Below are 16,057 nucleotides of genomic sequence, written 5' to 3' on the forward strand. Positions count from 1 at the left end.
GTGTGGTCATTTATTCCAATATGTGGGATGTGGGCCTAGGGCCCGCCAACATTACATTGATGACGAGGGGGCTGTCCCGTGTGTGCAGCCGCCAAGCAGATTGGGAAAAGGGGGAGTGTTGCCTGTGTCTAGGGCACCCCTTGTGAGGAAGCACCGGACGTGCACGATAGCCCGCGGGGCGTGTGAAGAGCCCCGGGGGTGAAAGAGCCCAGCGGGAGCCCACCCCGCATCGAAGAGTCTGCTGTGGTGCCATCCGGCACGAAGTAAACCCCACGATGGCAGACGAAGAGGCGTGCGAGGCCGGACTGCTGTGAGGCGGGCTGCCACCGCAGACTGCCATGAGGCCGAGTTATGCCCGACCAGTAGGGGGGAGCAGGTGAGCCGCTGTGGGGCAAGAAAAGGGAGCCGTGGCTGGCCTCCGCCACCGGCCGGCTAAGGCCCCATCTGAAGCGGAAGCCCACCCAGCATATGAGGAGAAAAGTGAACACTGTCCCGTAGCGAAGCTACGAAGCTTCAACGCAGAGACCCCTGCCCCACCCCGCGCATGAACTGAGTGGGGGGGGGGAGGGGGAGGGAGGGTCATAGTGACCAGAGCTGAAGCCTGCGTGCTGCACCCTCTCTCCCTGCCAGCCGGAACAGAAAGTAAACATTTTACTGGGAGATGGGAGGAGGACGTGCTGTCTAGCGTGAAGGGCCCACAGCGGTGTGAAGGCATCGAGAGCAGCTGTAGGCACCAGTGCCCTGCCCGCAGGAAGAACGTGTGTGTGGCCGGCTAGCACACAGAGACCCGGCCACGCCCGCGTGAGGCTCGTGTCCTGCACAGCCTGGCAGAATGAGACTGCAAGAGAGCGGCAATAATGTCCGCGAGTGCATGGGGGCAATGAAACGAGGCATCAGTGGCACCAGCGGCAATCTACTGCTACGCACTCCAACCCCGAGAGGCACCGTAGGGAGAGTGAGTCCGCACCAGCGTGCAGCCCTAACTTACCGCAGCAGTGCCCTCCTGCCTCTTCAGCACCTTCCTGCACCATGCCTGCGTGAGCCACAAGACCTCCAACACCAAAAGATAACCAAGCGGTCCACAGCATCTGCGAAGTGCCGGGCCTCCGGGGAAGTGCCTGCAGCGCCACCTAGTGGCCATTACAATTACCGCACTGAGAAAAAAAAAGACAAGTGACGTGAGACCCGCGATGCCCATGACACTGTCTCACCTACCTGCTGACACCTGTGCAACCACCCGCCTGCAAGTAGAAGCGGCCACTACAAAGGTCCCCGAGACAGCCTGCCTGCAAGAGCCGAAGACTGGAAAACATGCGGCTGCCCTGCCACCTAGTGACCACTGGTAGTCACTGTACCAGCTTAAAGGACACTGCCAGCAGCACCGTGAAGACTACCCCATCATTAAAAAAAATAACTTGGCACACAAATCGGCCTCACACGTGGCCAACAAAAGAAAACATGCCGCCTCCAACCCTGATCACGAGAACAGCCTGAGAGGGCCACCCAGGTGTCAAAGTGAGACAGTCCCAGGAAAATGCTGCCCTGCTCAACCCTCGCACCAGCACAGCACAACACTGCTTGCTAGTGAAGGAAGCAGCCAGGGTCTAAGCGCTGACCAAAGACTCGCAGGGCATTCCTAGCTCTGCACGACCTGTCTCAGCCCCACGAAGTCAAAAGCTGCCTCAGTCAGGATTAGGGAGCGCCACAGAAAAAAAAGGAACTAGAGACTGGCCAACAGAGTGCCACCCAACTCCTGTTGTCTGTTTTGTTCGTTCAAAGGGGAGAAGGACCAGGAACCCTTCAGAGAGCCACCAAGCACCAAGATAAACCCAAGCAGGAAAGCTAAGTTACCAGCCCACGATGGGCGAAAGAAAGACGCGCACTAAACATGCAACCCCCAGTGGCTGTCTTACGCCACCGCAAGTGAGAAGAGCGCGCCACCTATCCCAGTGATGAAGAGCCACCACTGCCAGCCAGGAGAGAGAAACCTCTCCACAGAGAAGTGCACTGCTGAAGACGGAAGGGAGATCCTTTACATCACCATGCCAGCGAAGCCCTGCAGTGGGCAGAAGACAGCACAGAGTGTCCTCCCACATACTGCCACAAGACGGAGCTGCCAGTGGCCCCAGACAGGCAAGAGGAGGGTCGGACACCCCACGTGGCAAGCCGCCACCACGACGTACGTTCTGACGTCAGGCGACACTGCCCGAATGCCACGGTCGCACCGCCAGCATGGAGCACGTCACTCGAAGTGACCAACTCCACCACACGTGCCCGAAGGGAGGCAGGATCAAGTGCCACGACGGCGCAGCCTCGAGGCGCAAGCACGAAGGTTTTGAGTGACGAGAAGAGGAGCATCGCAAATTCCCTTAGGAGGGGATGGTGCCCGTGTAAGGCCCCCAAGAGGAAGAAGCAAGTCCTACTGACAGGACAGACCTGAGACAGGTCTGCAGAAGAGTGAAGACCGTCCCAAGAACTTGAAGCGAGCAGCGAGGTGTCCATGTGGCGCAAACATGAGACATGTGGCAGGACGCCACATCCAAGTGAGGAACTGGTCGGAAGGAGGCGAAGAGAGTGTCAGGACGCTACTCCGCGAAGGAAGGAAGAACAGTGGCACAATGCCACAGGGCAGACAACCACCACAAGCGCGCAGGAGAAAAAGGAGCAGAGCGACATGACAGAGGACTCATACCAACACTAGATGAGCGCACCCAGCCGGACCGACGTCCCTGGAGACAGCCCAATGGGAGAACCAAATGTAAGCCGCAGCCAGCGCGAACCGCGTCTCTCTGCAACGCTTCCCAGCGCGACCGTCCAGTCACAAGCATCGGCAGTCCAAGGCATACGGCATCCCTGCTCCTCACCGCAGATGCCACGGGTGAAAAACAGCCTCAGCAAGACGAAGACATGGGCTGCGAAGTCCCTCTAGTCCTCCTCACTCCGCAAGGTCACCCAAGACCATAGATCGCTGCCTGTTAGCCCAACTGAAGGAAAATCACTGTTTTGTCATCGTCATCCAGGTGCATCATCACTAAGGAGCATCGCACCACCAGAATGGATCCCCACACTCCAGACAACCGGAGTTCAACGAGGTGAGCCACCCAGGAGCCTTCTGTGTGCCACCGTCAACCTGAAGCCTGCCGAAGTTGAGCATACCCGAACATTGGAATATCCACCCTTGGGGTTACACAAGACTTGGCCGTGGCCCTGTTGGGAGTTCCACAGCGACCCCTCAGCACTGTCTATGCAAAGGCTCGCTTAGCCCACGCGGTCACGTGGCAATCCAGGGGCAAGGGCCTCAACGGAGTTCCTGTGAGAGGGAAATCCGAATAGGAGAGATGCGTTGGCAGCAGCTTCACGACAGGCATGGGAAGCATGAAGGTCACAGTCTTAGACTGGTCACCCAAAGACCATCAGAGGAAGGCACAGAACCTGAGTCCTGACAGCGCGAACATCTAGACGGAGACACCACCCTCTGCGGCTACATGAGCGACTTTGGCTGCGAGTCCTGTTGGCAGTTCCTCAGCGACACCTTTGCGTGGCTTACACGAAGCCTGCACAGTCCGGTCCCATGGCAGCCCGGCAGGAAGGCCCTCCAGGAGGCTCCAGTGAGAGAGGAGTCCAGAAGAGAGAGGCAAGTCTGAAGTTGCTCGGCTGTCAGGAGCGAGGAAGACCATCAAGCACGTCGCCTCCAAGGAAAGGCCTTACACACCGAGATCATCCCCAACAGCTGCAGGTTTGTCATCCACCGGAACCTGAGCGCCTGTGAGATCTCCAGAGTGGACTCCACCATCACTCCAGATGCACCGATACTTGAACTTTGTAAATAGACTCCAACACTGCGAGGCCAGGCCGTTCTGAAATACATCGCCATGGCGGACAAAATCATCTGGACCCTGCAGTCCAAAGCTCCAGCGCTGCCTGTCTAATGGCCTACGAGGCTCATTTGGTGCTGTGTATTGTTTATTTGTTTTCTTACAGGTTGGACTTTTGTTTGTTTCTTTTCATTAAAGTTTGGGAGGGATGTAGTGTCCGGTTGGACACATTCTAGTGTTTGCCTAGTGCTAACCCACACCTTACACCCACCCACCACAGGCGTCACCGGTCAGGTGACCCTGTTAACAAGCATTTGCAATGCAATGGTCTCACCTTTAGGATCTTAAAAGTATTTAGCTATGCAGCACATTATCCTGGCTGTTATATTAAGTCTCGTCATTTAGCCTTACACAACTGCTATAACCGGATGAAAAGAGCATTTGTTTTCAGTAGGGCGCCATGGAAAGAGGTTAAGGTAACTGTTAGTCCCAAACAAAGTTTTACAAAAACCAACATGCATTGACAAAGTCAAAAGGCTGGCAGCATAAGTCGGACCAGCTAGACCAAAACGCGCAATATGGCCCTTGTCCCACGCAGACATTGTAGCGAGGAGGGCGAAAAAGAAGCGGGTAGTGCAATAACACAAAACTCATAGAGGCGCCCAAACAGTGTCACTCAGACTATTTCACGCGTTTTAAGATCACATAGAGCATGCATCTTGGAAAGGATTTCTAGTTACGCTTCTTTTGTCAACCCACGTTTGGGGACCGCCTTTCCCACCATGCCTATAGGGAAAAATTGTTGTTATTGCGTGCGCCTGAACTTTTTTTGTGCTGAAGCAAAATATACCGAATCTGAAGACCCATGGCGAGCTGCTACGCGACAAAAAGGTTTTGTCAAAGTATAGCTCTGCAGTGTCCAGTGAGATGCCAGCGTCGCACACGATGGGTCACTACCCATTGCAGTGATTAAATATAGGCGTGTAAAGAGCAAAATGGGTGACCGGATGGACAAAGAAGAAGGGGGGGGGGTGCAGCTATATGTGTAGCAGAAGGGGAGACGGAAAGGAAGAGAAGAGAGAGTGGCAAATTAAGTGCCATATTTGATAAATCACCATAATTACATCGACATTGGAAGGCTGATCAACCGAATGGGAATGCACGTATGTGAGCCTGTGCCTTGCGCCTCACTTGTTTGCATTTCAACTTGTGCTCACACGTGTGTTTATTGTTGTACTACGGTGTCTGGTGATGGGGCAGTAACCGTCGCATCTATAAATTAAGCGATGCCTATTGGGAAAAGTGGTTGTTATGCGTGCGCCAGAACTTTGTTTGTGCACAAGCAAAACAGACCGGATCCGAAGCACCGTGGTGATCTTCTAAGTGACAAAAAGGTTTTGGTAGAGTAAAGCTTAGCAGTCCCGCGATATGCCAGCGGCATACACGATGAGGCACTGCTTTTCACAGTAATTGAATAAATACTTGCAGTAAGATAAATGGGTGACCGGATCAACAACAAGCTGGCTCCGTGGAGCCGATGGGGGGAGGGAAAGTGAAAGCCGGGATGCACGCGTTGTGTAACGCGAGCCTCCGGGGACAGGAGATGTGCACGCGTACGGAGTGCACATCTCCTGTCTGTACGCGTGCACATCTTCTGGCCGCGCGTGCCACCTCTTTTCTCCCTTCGCTAAAGAAACCGACCGTCATCCTCTTTGGGCTCGTAAGAAATAATCGTATCTCCGGAAAGCTGTCTTAATTTTGGCTCTGTGGTTCCCTGAGATAGGACCACCTGACCCCCGATGATTCACGCTCCTCTTGAGTCTGTTGGTTTCTCGCCGCTACAGCCTCACTCACCTTTGCAGCCGTCCGCATAACCCGAACGTGGAGCACAGTCGACGCTTGAACGGCAGTCCAAGTAGCCAATCGAGAGCGTAAGAAACGCCTCTAACCTCCCCGCCTCTCTGCCCAGCTTGACTGCCATTCATCTCTCTTCTCCTAGCCCTGCCATCCTTGTCGGACCGACCAACCCCGGTTAGGGCAGAGGACTGAATGACAGTGTGCCGCCCCCAAATGGAGGGCGAAGGAGGCGGTACTCTAGGCGGGCCCAGGGCTGGGCTAACAGGATGGGCTGCACCGCAGCACATACAACTACAATGGCTGCTGGAAAGAGGGGAAAGCAAACAATTTCCAGGCCCGCATCGCCCAACAAAACAAGTGATTTGTCCCTCCGATGACTCGCCCTCCCTCCCGCACAGGCGCCTGCAGAGCCCCTACTGCTCCCCAGTCCGCTTTCACTTTCGTCCTTTAGGAAAGCTTTCTTGCCTTTATGGGGCCATATGTTTGAAACACATGGCCCCATAAAGATAAGAAAAGGTTTTACCACAAACGTAAAGGAACCGAGCCAGTCCAACTGGGACGGCTCTAAAAGAGAAAAGTGTATGTCACTAGATGCTCTTTTCCAATGGCTGGCCACCGTTTAGCATAAACGGTGACGCCAGCCAATGGAAAAGAGGGGCGGGGCTTAAAACCCACTAGAGAAATCTCCTCTAAATCATTAAATCTCACCAGCGAGACTGCGCAAAAGGGGCCGGGCGCACGTGCCCTGGGCCAGTTCCAGTCAGGCGCGCAACACCCATTGAACTCAAAGGGCTTCAGCCCCCCCCCCCCCCGTCGTGTGTGGCAGCCCGGGATGAGACCGCTTCCCGGGCAGACACAAAGCCGCGCCCGAGCACTTCACAGGTCTTTAAAAAGACCATTTGCATGTTGATGAGGCCTCGCTGTTGTTTCACCCCTTCCAAGAGCCCCTGCAGCTCCAATCTGCCTAGATTCAGCCCCCCCACCCCCGAAATCAGCGCCACTCTGCCTACTGTTTAAAGATTCAGCCCCCCCGACCCCCCCCCCCGAAATTTGGCTCTAGTTGCGCGTCTGGTTTCAGTATACCACTGTGTGGTCATTTATTCCAATATGTGGGCCTAGGGCCCGCCAACATTACATATACGTTTGTATGTGTCACCTCAGTAAAGTAAGATTGGCTAGTTTGGCCAGTGCTTATTTATTGCGGATGCTCAGCAACACGCACTGGCAAAGCCAAAATATCGGCTAATTTATTTTAAAGGGGGAGTTATTGGATTTCCCAATGCGTATTTTCTAAGTCAAAACAAGGGCAGTCATTTCCATTATCATCGGTAGGCTAATTAGTTCTTTTGATACCTAAAAATTATTTTTATGGTGACAGAATGTTGGCAATTTCAAGCGTAATGCGCGACTGTTATTACTGCATAGCGAAGAGGCTGGTCGCGGTACATACTGCCCTTCGCCAGGTCCAAAACCAGTCAGAGTCTATTTCGATCTTGATAAATTTCCTTAAATTGATTCTAGTACGGCAACTACCAAAGGCTCCTTTGTAAGATGACCACATTGGTGCATCCCTGCTCTGCGACCGTTCACTCTCTTTAGCAGATCTAGGTCTGTGCCGTTTCCGCCTCTGTCGGAAATTCGGTATTCTCCTGCTCGCTCGATTGGCTTTGGCGCGTTAAACTTCGTTTTCCTCGTAATTTTTTAACCAATACAACGCTCAGAAGCTTGCGGAATGGCCCCGCCCCTTAACGACCGAATTGTTTGTTAGGCGACCATAGGCTTCTCTTTCAGTTGTCCGTTACCGCTGTGCATGCCGGGTAAATGGATCCACCAATCGGAGCGCAGACACATGGACATCTCATTTCAGAACTCTGGGAACAGTTGGAGAACAAGTCTAGGTGAGGGCAGTGAGTCTGATGACAAGATGTAGCGTTGGAAGTTGAATGTGTGCAAGGTAGATTACAGGATACAGTTACTTCGTTTGCAGCGATCTAGGTCGCATATTGGGTGTTTATCGAGGGGAGAGGGCTAAGTTGCAAAGAGACGTGCAGCTGAAGTTCTGTGGGGGTGGGGGTGGGGGTGGTCGATCTAGTTTACGATCATGGGGGTGACCCTGTGACAAAGTTTCAGGTGTGAGCAGTAGTGCCTTCATGCTGGGCGGGATCCTTATATTACAACGTTCAAGGACGAATGCAGTTATGCTTGGGGGTCCACAGGATAAAGGAGCAATGCATGCATATTAAAGGGTGGTTCTTCTGTGTGACACGGGGTTTCAAGAGGAACTCGTGTATATGAAGGCCCGGAATCGGGGATCGTACCCTGCGAGCAATGCAGATATGTTGGTAAAGGGTGTCGTTTTGACATTTGAGTTATTTTGATGCGCTACAGGAAAAGGTGCGTTTTATAAGCGACGCACACGCTGCTATTATGTATGTGTATGCAGTGCTGGAATTGGAAAACTACTTTACTCCGGGTACTCATAAAGTGGGGTTAGGGTGTGCCACAGGAAAGGGAGTGTAGTCACGGAGCTTGAAAGCCAGATTCTGACAGTCAACTTATAGATTCAGTTAAAAAACATAGTCTGCAAAGAGATTGGCATCAAGGGCATAAGCGACAGTAAATCTGTTCTAGATTACCTAATTGGTCACAAAGAGGCTCTATTGTAAAATATCTTACAGGGTAAAGACACTTGCTACAGAGATCATTGTGTGCCCAGAAATTTTTAGATTATAATAGCGTTAACATAGTTCTGGGGGAGTTTTATGGTTTGTTCAGTCACAGTTTGGACTACACCCTACACTGGGATGAATAGCGCTGTAAAATAATAATAAATAAATAAAAAAAGGTGCCATTCACATCAATATTTGTGTAATTGCTCCTACAGGCAGGAAGTTAATCTTGCAATCTTACGGTGGAAGCAGATCTCTTACATATGGAGTTGAACGAAGTTAAAAAGCTGCCTCCAAATCATAGTTTCTCATAAGTACTTGTGAAGTGATAACATGCTGTGCGCCTTTGTTTTCTTCCATTGCTTTGGTGTCTAGGGGCTAGTCTCGAGAGAGCGCCCATCCAGTATTATAGTCAAACAAAAGGAGGGCTGTTGATCAGGCCTTTGTTTTGGCTCCAGCTGGCAGTATAAATAAGAAAGCCACCTTGGAAAATGACACAAGGACAAATTCTGCATTTTTCTCCGGGTCAACGGGATCCTAGATCCTGACCAGAAATAGCTTCCGGGATCCGGCACAATTCCCCTGACTTTCCAGCACTATGGATTTGGTATTTATATAGCGCAAACCTATCCAAAAGGGAGCGGAGTGCTGTACATGGTTAAAGACGAGGATAAAATCAACAAATGACAGGAGAGGTAGTTGGGTTGTGGATGGTTAATGCATTGTGATGTAGTGTTCTTTAAAGAGGCGAGCCTTTAAAAAAAAAAAAGGAAAGTCCTTAACTCTTTCCTAAATTTGAGACGTGTTGGAGCAGTTCTCATGGATATGGGGATGTTGTTGCAGATCTGGGTGCTTAGTTGGAAAAGGCCTGCTCCCTTGTGTTTTTCATTTCCTTACTTCTTAGTTTACAGTCTGATGGTGTTCTGTGTGCCGAGAAACACCAGAGATGGTGACTTCGTCTGCAAGATAAGTGGAGTGCTGGTTTTGAGGTCTTTTTTTTTACTTTTTTTCAAATTGGCTGTGGGATTTTTATTGTCTTGTGTTTTGACTTTTTATATTGTTAGTGCTGAATACATTGCTTACTTTGCCTAAGTTAAGCTTGTCTGCTCTGTGCCATAGCTACCAGGGTTTGACCCCAGGTTTAAATAGTTGAAACAGTGTGTTTAAATTGACAAGTTTGTGAACTTATTCCTTGGGGTATACTTCTCTTCACCCTAATTAATAACCCGTTTTTGTACAAGAACCAATCAATAACGTCTATAATTTCACACACGGCACCCAGTTCCCTTTGTCTTCTTGTAGATATATGTGACAGTAATGATCCAGACTATATCATCGCAGTTGGTGGCATAGGTGGCAAAGGGTATCAAAACTAGGAAAGTATAGAAAAACTGCCCTTTAACACAATCAACAGATATTACATATTTCTGCAAATGACTGCATACTTCTGGCTTAGTATGCCTAAAGGAGGGTGTTGTGCATTAGGCAACAAGCATGATTTTAAGTGAACAATTTCCGCCAGCCAGACCTACTCTTTTAAACACATAGGAAAAATCCAAAGACATTCTTCACTTAGGCATGCACACAGATCTTTCAGTATACTTTGAAATTAATTTCAGCACAGATCTATGCTGATATTATGTTGACGGCTAGTATAGGCCAAATTCATTAAAGGACCTCTGTAATAGCTAAATGCATAGTCGACTGACCTTTATAGCAGAGCTTTCGATAACACCCCCAACCAGACAATGCTTTGTGTTCTATTCCATTGTGTTTTTCCTTTTGGTTTCCTTGAATAGGTCTAAGATATATCACTGCCTAAATGAACAATTTTAGGCAAAGGTTGGAATCTTTGCACGTTCAGATCTCTATCTCAAGCAAACGCTTCACTTCATGAGAAGAAAAGTAACCTAGCATGCACCTTATCGGTGCATGTAATACTCCGGAATTGTCACAAAAACACGATTATGAATTGAAGGTTGAAATACATTTTGTAATGATATGTAAAATTATAACATTGGGGGGGAAAAAACTGAGCCTTGTTTTCACTATGTAGTTGGGAAGTGACACAAGATATACAGAACAGAGAACCTCCAATCACCCTGCATACACCATATATTGTTGGCCTATACAATTTGGCAATTACTAGCATTTACAATTCTTCAAAAATCAATAACTGCTATCTTAAAAATTAGATAACATTTGTGGCAATGATTAGGAGAAGTTGGTTGGCTGTGATCCCTTGATTTATTACCAAAACGTCAAGAAAGAACAGCACACCACGTCCCTCCAGATCGAACTGACTGGAATCTGGAAGCCTCATCAAGAGATGCCACTACACAAATTCAGCATAAAACTCAAAAACGTAAAGTGATAACACCTGATAAAATGCACCTTAAACATAATTCGCCTCCCCTTAACTAAAACCCCCACCACTAAACAATCATGAAATAACAATGGTAACAGTAAAGGGTTACACAAGAGCATGTGAAGAAAAATAAATAAGTTAAACATCAGGTACTATAAGGCATAATGCACCTCAGTCACCCAACCCATCAAAATAAAACTCAATCTGTTTAAAAGTTTGGGAGCACCAACAAGTCTAGTAAGCCCCTCCATGATAATGGCAGAAGAGACTCCTTCCGAGAAGAGTCAAAACCTCCACCCCACGGGAGAACATGGCGGCCGTGAGTTGAGCGGTCGTAGCCGGCGCTGGTAGCTCCTCTGCTCCAGGACATATGCATTATGCTGGGCACTAAGACGAGTCAGCTAGTCTTTTCTTTACCAATTATTTAGAAAAAAGCATTTTGGAATCTTTTTTTATTACCTGAGGTGTTTTGGGGCGTGTTGAGATGCGCTGCGAGTCCCGGTTTCCGTTGGATCTCCCGCGCTGCTTCTGGGCTGCATTCGAGTGGAGGAGAGGCCGGGGGCTTGTGGCACGCGGGCTCCTACGTGGCGGTCGCTCCTGCGGCGGCAGTGCGGGGGCAGCGTCAGCACAGGGAAGGCGGCTGCAGCCGCTGTACTCACGCTGGAGAAGGAAGAGGTAGCGAGAGCAGAGAAAGACGCTATCGCCATTACTGTGGAGGAAGGTGGACAAACTTGGACTGCCAGCGAAGAAAAGCGCCAGGATTGTGAGGTATTGGGGCCCGGGGTTCCATTAAACCTGGTAAGTCCTCCCCACCGTACTGTTTGAGACAGGGGAGCCGGAGGGGGCGTTTTGGTACAGTAAGGCATGGTGTATTGCCGGCGACGTCCTCCACACTATCTACACCGCCCCTCCTGCCTAGTAGTAATCTGCCTCGTAGTAATCTACAGGTGGAAAAAGATAAGGCAATAGAGAAGTTTTCCAAGGATAAAAAAATAATAAAACAACTAAAAGGGGCAGGAAGCGGTGGGCAGCCCAAGACACAGAGACTCAAGAGCCTAATGTTCAGGAGAATCTTGAGGGGAAGAAAGAGATAAATAAAACACCTGTGGATAAAAAAGGAGGCATTGGGGAGAATTCTCAGGGATATAAAGGAAAGGACACTAAGACCTCAAGGAAGAGGTATACCGGCAGATGCCAAAATTAGAATAACACCTTCATTAAGGTCGTATTTTAGAGTTCTCCCCCAAGTGTTGGATGTGGTTAAGCAGGGAGAAGCTTTAAGAGAGGTTTCTGAGTTGGCAGGGTCAGTAAAGCCGTCTTCTTCGTCGAGCATGGATACAGATCCTTCCCTGCTTTCGACCATGGCCTCTGCCCCCATGTTTGGCCCCTCGCCCAATTGTTGCTCCTCTCTTGACCCCTCTTTGACACGATACAAATTGAAGAATCAGAGGACGAATTAAAAAAGGACATTCAACGAATTCATAGGGATCCTTTCAGAAGACATCCTAATCGGATCAAACCCAGGAAAATTCTAATTAACTTTTTGACCTTCTCTCTGAAAGAGAAAATATTAACAGCAGCTCTTAAATTTAAGACCTTAAAATCAAGAGACTCTTCTTTTTCCTTTGAAATAAGGTCAGATCTCTCACGTACTACTTTGGATAGACAGTGAGAGTTGGGTAAACGAATGGAGGATTTTAAGAGACTGGGGGCAACTGCCCAACTAAAGTTTCCCGCACAGTTAAAAATTATGTTTAATAATAAAATGTATTCTGTAAAATCAGTGCAGGAAGCAGAGGAGCTCCTAGAGAATCTAAAATAACCTTCTCAGCATCTCCTCGTGTGGTAAGGAAGAGAAGGAAAAAAAAGAGAGGGAAAAAAAAAGGTGCGTGTGTATATATATATATAATATATATTGTAGTGAATAACTTTATTCGATATAAAATATCATAAAAGTATGCACGTAACAAGACATCATTCATGATACAACATAAAAAGTTAAAAAAAACTATAAAACCATTGTATATACAAGTTAAAAGACCCTAAAAGGACATCTACAAAACATGCAACGAATGCATCTAAATCTCAGAGGCCAGACTCCAGACATTTGATCAATTTACTACAAATCAGCCAAGCACACCCTATAAATTTGGCTACCCCACACACCATTACCAGGGAAGAGGTATCGGACAACATGGAACGATGTGCCACCCTAAAATTAGCGAATCCCATATTCCTACAAATGGGCCTGAGCCACTTCCTCCTAGCCGCCCTATAAGCCGGGCAGGCAAAGAGAAAATGGGGTACAGATTCTGTTGGAGCAGAACAGCCCAGGCATTTAGATGAAATGGGAAGCTGGCAATTCCAGCTCGCCCTCAATGCATTTATCGGGAGGGACCCAAACCTGAGCATCATGTATAGCATCCTGTCTCTTGGACACAGGATGAAGTCCAGATATTGCTCATATTTGGGCGCCACCTTATGCTCCAGGAACTGATCTGTGAGTCTGCCGCGATTAGAATTCCTGACTTCCTCTCCCTTCACCCAGACCCAATAAGCTTTTTTAATAATTTGTTTTTCCGGGGGAGTTTGATTAAGCCAGGCCTCGCCTTGCCCAATATCAAAGACCAACCGTCTTAGTTTGGAGATCCATTTAATCTTGTTGCCAGAGTTTAGGATTATTAATTCTGACAGGACGTCAGCATAACTAGCCAACTCTCGGGTGCGTCTCAAGCGCACCCCAAAAAGCAGTGGTCGTATCCTTGCTAAGTCTCTAATAGAACGCTGCCCCAGATCCAAACGGAGCGGAAGCAAGGGGGTAGAAGATGGTAGTGAGGCCAGACCTCTCAAAAAATGATTCTCGGATTTCTCCAGATCACTGGTGTTCTCGAGCCCCCACAGCTCCGCCCCATAAAGGGCTGAAGGTAAAGCCTTCCCATCGTATACCTTAAGGGCAGCTGCTATTGGTCTGCTAAAGGAAAGCCGCTGCTTTCATAAAATAGCTCCCACTACCCTTTTGTGGTTAAGGAGTATTTTGGCTAGATGTTCCTTCCAATGCATTGCCTTGGTGACCCTGATGCCCAAATAGTCAAAGGAATCAACAATCTCAAGAGGCAAACCCTTGAGTGAAAGGCCATTCCTAAAACGTTTAGATGGGGCTAGAGTCATTAGCTTTGTTTTAGAGGTGTTAATTGCAAGACCCCTTGCATCACAAAACTGGCTGAACCCATCTAGTAATTTTTGAAGCCCACTAGGGCTATTGGACATCAAAAGGGTGTCATCGGCAAAAAGAAGGGTAGGTATTCTTTCCCCTGCCAGGACAGGAGCATCAGTTGGAACCTCTCTCTCAAATGGTCGACCACCCCATTTATAAAAAACGAGAACAAGGTTGGGGCCAACACACAGCCCTGGCGGACCCCCCTAACAACTGGCACCCTGTCAGTCAACTTGCCTTGATTGCCCCACCTGATTTTTGCATAATTCCCGTCATGGAGGCGCCCAATAATGTTAAGGATCAGAGGGGGGAATCCCAGGTCCGACAAAACCGACCAAAGCTTGGAGCGAGGAACCAGGTCAAATGCTGTCTTAAGATCTATGAAGGCCAGATATAAACTGCCTTTCCCGATAGTGACCACTTTCCAATAGATCATAAAGAACCGTAAGACCTGGTCCATCGTGCCCACCCCAAGTCTAAAACCTGCCTGGAAATGTGAGAGAACATTGACCTCATCCATCCAAGACCTGACCCTCATCAAGAGCATCCTGCCAACCACCTTCTGTATTATGTCAATTAGACTTATCGGCCTATAGTTGGCAGGATCCTCTCTATTTCCCTTCTTGAATATAGGAACCACTTCGGCGCCTTTCCATGAATCAGGGACAGGATGGCCTCTGGCGATTAGATTCAGCAAATACTGAATAATAATAGCCCAAGGTTTGGGATTGTGGAGAAGGAGATCGCCAGGAATGCCGTCAGGGCCTGCTGCCTTTCCAGATGGTAATCCTGTGATGGCTAGGATAACCTCATTGAGCTTAAAGGGGTCGGGTGCACTGACGGATACAAGAGAGTCGTTTGTAGTAGAGACCTCAGATATTAGAGAGGACTTAACACCCTTTGAGTGGGGATGATCAGTGGGCTCGCTATATAAGCTAGAAAAGTGCAGATGCCACTGTTGCGCCGTAATGTGGTTAGGAATTGGATCATCACCCATACGGCTACCTTTATCAATGAGGCCCCAAAACAACGTAGCATCCTTGAGACAGGAAGCACGTGTAAGCTCCTGCCAATGTACCTCTTCCCAAGAACGCTTAGCTTGCTCTATTGACCTGGCATAGTCTTTCCTGGCAGCTCTAATTAGGGGCGCATTTTTGCTTTGTAGAGCCGTAGATAACATTTGTCTCTTCTCCCTGCAAGTGCCTGAGTACCATAGTTTTGACGCCTTGGGACGTAAATTAAATGGGCCAGGCTCTGATATAGTAAAAAGCAAACTCATTTTTTCTATAAAATCTGCATAGATTTTAATAAGGGGAGAAGTCTGCACACCCATGAGGGGCTCATGGAGTGGGACAAGTTCCAGAGACAGATGCTCTACCATAGCTCTTATTTTGCGCAATGTGTCTTCATCCTGGGAGACCCTGTGCCACTTTAGGCGACGATTGCAATGAGTAGGCACAACCTCTTTTGTGCTCAGTTCTGTTGTAATGCCGACTTTGGCCACTGACCAATTGTTACTTAATGACATGCAAAGAGGATTGTGATCACTATCCTGAGATGGTAGGATTTCCATATCCTCTAAAGCATACCAAAGACGAATATCTAACCGAATATAATCTATCCTAGACGGACAACTGGGTCTGTTCTAGGTGTTAGCATCACATAAATCAGAGCGAGATCTACCGTTAACAGCTCTAAGGTTATGTTCCAATGTGAGTGCACACAATTGGATAGCCCTTTGCGTCCACTTCTTGATTGGGGTTAAACTAAGTGGGGGGGATAGCAAAGTTAGCACCTTGCTCGCCAGTGCCCAAAAGATCCTCGGAACAAAGAGGCTCAAAGGTGCAATTGAAATCCCCAGCAACGATAACCACTGAATTGGAGTTGATATTACATATTTCTCTCTCTAAGGTGGCTATAGTCGACGAGAGTTGGGCCCCAGCAGTCCCTCTTTCATAAACGTTAAATATTTCCAAGCTGGGTACTTTATTAAGCCCTTTCACCGACAGATGTAAAATATTGTCGGAAGGGGTGGTGATGGTAGTTGCAGACCAGTTTAACGAAATACTCAACCAAATGTGCAACTCCTCCGCTGGACGGCCTTTCACTGATTTTAATGCTGGAATAAAAAAAT

At 48.6% G+C, this 16,057-nt stretch overlaps 1 protein-coding gene across 4 annotated transcripts in view; it reads left to right on the plus strand.

The window, feature by feature from the left end:
• The first annotated feature begins 7,459 nt into the window (after window positions 1-7,459).
• MIIP (migration and invasion inhibitory protein) overlaps window positions 7,460-16,057 on the plus strand; it is an 82,660-nt gene continuing 74,062 nt past the window's right edge. For 2 of the 4 annotated variants that reach the window (XM_085609929.1, XM_085609934.1), the window contains exon 1: window positions 7,460-7,570. The gene's annotated coding sequence lies outside the window, so the exon portion shown is untranslated. Of the gene's footprint in view, window positions 7,627-16,057 lie in introns of all 4 variants that reach the window. The other 2 variants (XM_085609930.1, XM_085609932.1) reach the window with 2 other exon arrangements.

Source organism: Triturus cristatus, chromosome 1_2 (genome assembly GCF_964204655.1).
Source record: "Triturus cristatus chromosome 1_2, aTriCri1.1, whole genome shotgun sequence".
NCBI classification, from domain to species: Eukaryota; Metazoa; Chordata; class Amphibia; order Caudata; family Salamandridae; genus Triturus; species Triturus cristatus.